We start from the raw sequence: 7080 nt of genomic DNA on the forward strand, positions 1-7080 counted from the left end.
TCGCTTTAACGGTGAAGGAAAACATCGTGAGGAAACGTGCACATCCGAGAAGTTCTCTATGGGAATTTCGAATGTGTGTGAAGCCTACCAATCCGCACTAGGCCAGCGTGGTGGACTAAGGCCTAATCCCTCTCAGTAGTAGAGGAGGCCCGTGCTCAGCAGTGGGCAAGTATATAATACAGGGCTGATATTGTTATTATTATTTATTAGAATTAGCCTCTACTTCATTAAAAATCAACCACGCGTCAACCTATTACATTCATGAGCAAAGCCGCGAGCAGCAGTAGTATATTCTGAGTAAGGCAATCACAGGATTCTTCACAATGATGACCGTGAAGGAAACTGTTTGTTAAGTAAATAAAACAATTACAACGTTGGGTTCAGGATAGATGCGCCTTCATCAATCAACGCATAAGGGTGATTATGCAGTAGCTATTTTTACTTGAAACTCACTTAGAGTTTTCCTGTTTTAAACTTTTCATTTATTGTAATTAGTATTTATTATGATGATTATTTTTTATATTTATAAGTAATTTATATACTTATAAGTGGATGGAATGATATCATGATTTTAAATGTTTTTTTTTGCGTGATTTCGTTGCAACTGATAAAATTCTATTTCATAATTTGTTATTGTAACATTAAAGATATCAAAATTCCAGTTAGAATGCGAAATACTTTAAAAAAAAAATTCTAGCAATATTCAGACGTAAATTATATCCATTAATTATACTATTTTACATTTAATTTTTAATAAAAACTAATTTTGTAATAAGAACAGTATCAAAAAAAGGGATACTCTATAAGCAATTCGGCTAAAGGCAGATAAGTTCAACAGTAAAAAATAGTTTTGTTAACTTCGAAATAAAGACTTGTAATTTTTATGTTCTAAAGCGAATATGATTCCTTTAAACATTACTTCTACTAACGTAACTAATAAATTGACGATATGAGAAACACACGTATTCCTTCAAATCTGATCACACATTTACGTATGATTTATAGAAACATTTAATAGAATATTAATTATGATTGCGAGTGCGCAAATGCACGAACGTAAAATCTGATAGTCCGAATTGAATCGTCAATAATTGTGGGAGGTGGTGGGGTCAGAGTTGTGCCTCGTCTGGGATTTACAAATAAAATCATGAGGCAGTATTTTTAGCATGATTCTCAAATATTATTTACATTGATGGTATCAAAAACTACATTGTTAGCTCTCAACGATTTTTACATGAAAATGTTTTGTACTTCCATTCTTACATGATTTAAAGAAAAGATATATACAATTTGTATAAATAATTTACTGACTTGATTTCCTTGGGCTAGGAAGTGAGGTTCGATTCTCAGTTCATTCATATTGTATGTGGGATTTTACGAATTTTCGATATAATAAAACACAAATTCTTTCTAATTGTAAACCTAAAAAAACATACCAAAACAGTCGCTCATATATCTAAAATCCATTTAGAATCACCAAAGTATGTACCGCTACCGTTAAGTACAAATAATTAGTCTTTACCAATCACACAATTACATCACAATCACGCACGTCAAACGTTTAAAATTTCTCACAGACGTTCCCACGTGCGATAACGCTCGTGTTAAGGCGCAAGAACATGGTGTATAATATATATAAAATCGAATATTGGAGGATATGAAGACACTACAATAACTAGACGTTATTTTCGATGAGTTTGACTTTCTTTTCCACGAAAGCGTTGACGTGAGTAAGGGGTTGTTGTTAAACCAAACTAATCCTCTGTTCAATATAGTGTAAAATATCTTGTGCTATTCCACAATTGAGGAGGATTAGAGCACAAGGTGAGCTTAGATATAGTTACTTGCGTTTCATTATTTAAAACATAATCTCTTTGTTCACATAATTTGACCATTTTGTAGAAAGAGACGTAGCGAAATTGCGGCCAATACAAATCTCCATTTTGTATCATTCCCAATTCTACTATAAAAAAGACAACTATAGCCCGCACATTCGGTTCATCTCACTTAAACTTTTGGTCAATATATACTTGATAGTAAAGTGCAGTCCATGTTATTCACTAAATCCAATATCCATCCAACACGCGCCTTAAATAAAAGATGGCGGCGTGCGCCTGCGCAGCGAATGCTAATGTCTAGCGGTGGTATGATATATTGACGGTGGATAGACAGCTCTTACGGCTACACGGTCCGTGTGTTTGTCCGTGAGTTAGTGACTAATATGCGTGTTATTGCCGTACCATGTCTAGGTGGATGTGTTTAATACGAATCGCGGATAAATTGTGCTGCTGTAATTTATTTTTTGTGGTCTGTTTCTATTTCAGCCAGTATTTTGTTTTTTTTTTGGGTTGTCATTTGTATTTATTTATAGCAGAGGTTACAGTTTTGTTTTTTAAAAGTGTGCCAGGAATTTTTAAGTTTAATAAGATCAGAGTCGGGTCGTTTTAATTATGTATAGATAATAAAAATATACTAATAAATCATATCCATTAAAAAGAAGCCCTGCGATAGTTTACTCATAATTAACTAGAAACCATAAATCATGTTGATAAAAAAAACATTTACAACTTGACACGTCCTAAAAATGTTATAAAACATGCATAACTTAATCCCCTAATACATAATGATGAGAGCGGCGTAGCAAATCTATCGACACGCAAAAACGAACATCCGAACATTAAACCGTTGCGAAACTAATTTATTCAACAATACATCTTGTCATGCCAATCGGCCAGCCATCATTATTTCGCATTCATACCGTTTCGACCAATGACTGACACGTAGCCCACCTCCGACTCAACTCTCAACCAATCACAGTCCACCGTTTGAAAAACAATAGAACATAAAAAATGCCGTCACGCTCTTCTGCGCAAGAGTCGATTGTCTAATTCGTTGTAATTCAACATTCGGCGTCGTGAGACGCTAGTCGCTGTCATTCGTCAAAATGAATCGATTAAATCGTAAATCGAATAATAAAGTTGCATGTGTTATATCGATTTTGAGTGAATTATTTAGATATGAATTTGAATAAATGATTTGATTTAGACTGACACGAATGATTTCTGATTCATGTAATGAACGCAGAACGCCGATGTAAATATGAACGCATTGATTATGTATGTTAGAAGAACATGTCTGTATTAGGTAAATTATGCATTATTACATATTACAGATTAACATGTTAGCTATAAATGGAGTCTATATTTGCTTATTAAAGACTAATTTTTGTTAGCAGCCACGACCGCGTGGAAATAGATGCCGGCAGCAAGTTAACAAAAATAATAGTTCAGTTGTTTTAATTTAGGGATAGAACTGTTTTATGTTATTGAAATATATTTTGCATCGGTTTAGTATATTACAAGATTATCCATATTTTTTAATAAATCATTAAAATTTTTAATAATCTTTATTTATTAGTCATTACAAATGGTTCCAGAACCATATTAATACATAATATAAAAATTGAGAACAAACAAAATAAATAACTTGTTAGCCTTGAAATAAAATAAATAAATTATTCATTCTATTAAAACTTGTAACTAAGAATTATTTATTCGAAGGAACTTTATGAATCAATATTCATATTCGTATAAATATATTATTTAATTGCAAAACTTACATTAAAAAAACAAAAGACGCTTATGTAATGAAAATGATGAAATTCCGTCAAAAAATTGGTAATTTCTTTAAAAATTATGCCATATTAAACAAAATCTTGTATTTTCTCACCGATCTCACACTGGTGTAGGTTAAGGGCCTATAAAGAAGATGCTTATAAACTAACTCTCTAGGTATAATTTTATAGACATAATATAAAAATACAATTGGCATGTGCAAACAAACCTTGTCTTTCAATGAACCCACACTGCCCGGTTAAAGACCTGAGAAGAAGACGTATATAAACTAATTTACAACCTACATATTTCTTCATATTCATAACATGCGTTAGTATGTGCAAACCGGCAGGCAACGGCTTGGCTTTGCCTCTGGCATTACTTTAGCCTATGGACGGCAGATGCTGTTTATCATCAGGTGAATAGCTTGCTCGTTTGCCGCCTAATAATATAATAATATAATAATATAATAATATCAGCCCTGTATTATATACTGTCCCACTTTTGAGCACGGGCCTCCTCTACTACTGAGAGGGAATAGGCCTTAGTCCACCACGCTGGCCTAGTGCGGGTTGGTAGACTTCACACACCCTCGAAAATTCCTAATAGAGAATTTCTCAGATATGCAGGTTTCCTCACGATGTTTTCCTTCACCGTTAAAGCAAGCGATAATTCACAAAGAATACACACATAATTTTTTAGAAAAGTCAGAGGTGTGTGCCTTTGGGATTTGAACCTGCGGACATTCGTCTCGAAAGTCCGTTCCACACCCAACTAGACTATCGTTTGCCTCCTAAGGTAATAAAGAACTGAAAAGTGTTATGAGAATCATTGTGCTACAGATCGCTAAACCAAGGAAATCTTACCCCATATGCAAATCTAAATTGTCTTAGAAAATACAAACAAGTCTAGAGAAAACGTCACAAATTCTCAACAAGATTTTCTCCAATTATCCCCACTAACCAGGACATAAACAGCAATAATCAGGAAACTGTAGGAGCCAGCATAATTACCATAAAGTAACATTGTATTGTGCGACACGGAGTTAAAGCAACAAAAGCATTTTCTATACACGTTCCAGAATGGAAGGGAACAGGGATTCCAACACCTAAGTATCCCTAATTAGGGATGGAAACAACGCCTACGGGGAGTCACCTTTTAACAAGTCCACTTGAAATTCATTAGGGCTGTCAATAATCTGGATTTCAGACACAAATCTTGGGATAAAATATGTAGGTATATAAAATAATTTTAAAAAGAGAATATGAAAGAAGTTCAATCTAAGTTCGTGCTATTGAAATAACTGTAGCCTCGTTGGTCTCGTGGCAGTGTATAAGGGCCGTGGGCTGGAAGGCTTTGGACTCCTTTCTCGTTTTAAACAACAATTTGTGTGAGCTTTCCATTGCAGTTTGCCTAAGATTAACTTCTCGAAGAGCTGTACGTTAGGCAAGCGATCAGTCGTAATAAACCAAATCTTTTCTATAACATGATTAAGAAAAGCATATTGTGGCTTTCAGCACCGCGTAAGATAAGGTCAGACCAAAAAATTGAAAACATAATAAGTGAAATTAGTGCAATCCCTTTTTCTTGACCTTTGTAATCGAAACCAAACATCATTAAACAGCAATAAAAACAATTCCACTTAACACTCTTCACATAATCGTAACTAACATGAATTTAAAAATTCCCACAGCACAGAAACAACCTCTCATTGACCTGCGCAAGCCAAAACAATATCACTACTATCTAAGACATCTAGACAGCCCTATCTGGCTGGAAGGCGTTGCGTGTAATTAGAGATTGTATACATTAGCGAATACAAATAAAGCACAATGCGGCGAGCAGGGCCCGGTGCGAACATTAGTCTTGCGAGAGGTCGGCGAGGATTTAGCCTCTGTGTTCACTGGCGGATTGTGCAGTAGATTAAACCGTTGGTTAACTTACGGTTAATTAATATTTAGTATTTAGTAGAAATATAATATTTGAAACAAGAAGTGCTCACAAGAATCAGAGAAATTGTTTAATACGTGCTCTTCCTTGTAAGTATAGTTTAAGAGTGTTAGAAAAAGTGATAGATGTCTTATAATAAATTATGCTTTAATGAACGATATATTGTTATTTATTACTCAAACGCACTCACGCCTTTTTATATCCGAGGAGGTAAGTGGAGGCGCAACTGGTGCATTCACTATCCGACGTGCGTATTCCGTTCAAAGTTGTGACAGCGGGCGAATCTATCGCCATAACTAGCAAAAATTCCACACTCCGAACTGATAAGAAGAAAAACTTAATCAATTTGCCCAATCCGAGATTCGAACTCGAGATCTCAGCACTGCAGTCGTACCGTAACACAGCTGTATTACTAGCTGGCGTAGTTACCTCACAAGGGTATTCATTATTATTTACTATCACTCGAAATTAACGAAGCAGGTTACATGCAAATCAATTGCTTTAGCACAAAATAAATGGTCGTATCCCTCAATCATACCGCACTCGCTCACTGTACTACCTTTTTTGCCCTGTAATACGTAATGAACAAGCTACTTGGCTTATATAAACATTTCTACTACAATATCAGCAACGTCACCCGAACATTAAATTATACAGCACTGATAAGTCCAATGGAAAGCCTAGTAAATATCCAAGAACACCTTGAAACAATAGTCCTGTTTAATCAAATTTGAACCAACCGGCCTCCGCAACAGTGGCTGCATCGCCTAATTAACATAAACAGCAAGCGCCAAGCCATCTACAACGCAGTAATTATTCAACAGAATGATCTAGATTTTATCGTTGAGAGACAGTGTCCCCTAAGTGCCACACTACATAACAGATAAAGTTTTTGTTATCGTGAGATACTACGATAAATGAAGATATCGCGTGTTGATTTATTGTTTATATGCTTCCGTGTTTGTGGGTTTTTTTTATAGTTTAATTCAATGGTGTAGAGTGCAAATTACGGTGTTTTATGTTGACTGTTATAGTAAATATTCATTCCGTGAGAAATAGAATACGTATCTATTTGAGACAAGCGGCCCCGACAGGCGTTGTTCTGCCCTAAAGAAGAGATAAAGTCCTAGAACCCAAATACAGCGTAACTGGGAGTAGTAGTGAATTTAAACCTTCCAGGGACTCATCCGAAAACACATGATAAATTTCAACAAAACCTGACGGTATAGGAGGAGTTGAATGACATATGCGTGTATGAAGTGTCCAGTGAGATACAGAAGAATTAAATATACATATTTTCATTCATCCAAAAATAATTAAAAACACAACTGTCTCCAAAATTCATGTTGATCACATGCGCGATTTGTCAAACGGGCGAAAATAGACGTTAAGATTTTTTAAATTTTGTAAAATTCCACACAACTTTCTTAATATTTCTTTCATAAGAACCTTCTCCTGACAATAATTAACATAAAAAAAATGCGAAATTGCTCCATCTCATGCGTAATGAGATGAC

The sequence above is a fragment of the Manduca sexta genome, chromosome 7, assembly GCF_014839805.1.
Source record: "Manduca sexta isolate Smith_Timp_Sample1 chromosome 7, JHU_Msex_v1.0, whole genome shotgun sequence".
NCBI lineage: Eukaryota > Metazoa > Arthropoda > Insecta > Lepidoptera > Sphingidae > Manduca > Manduca sexta.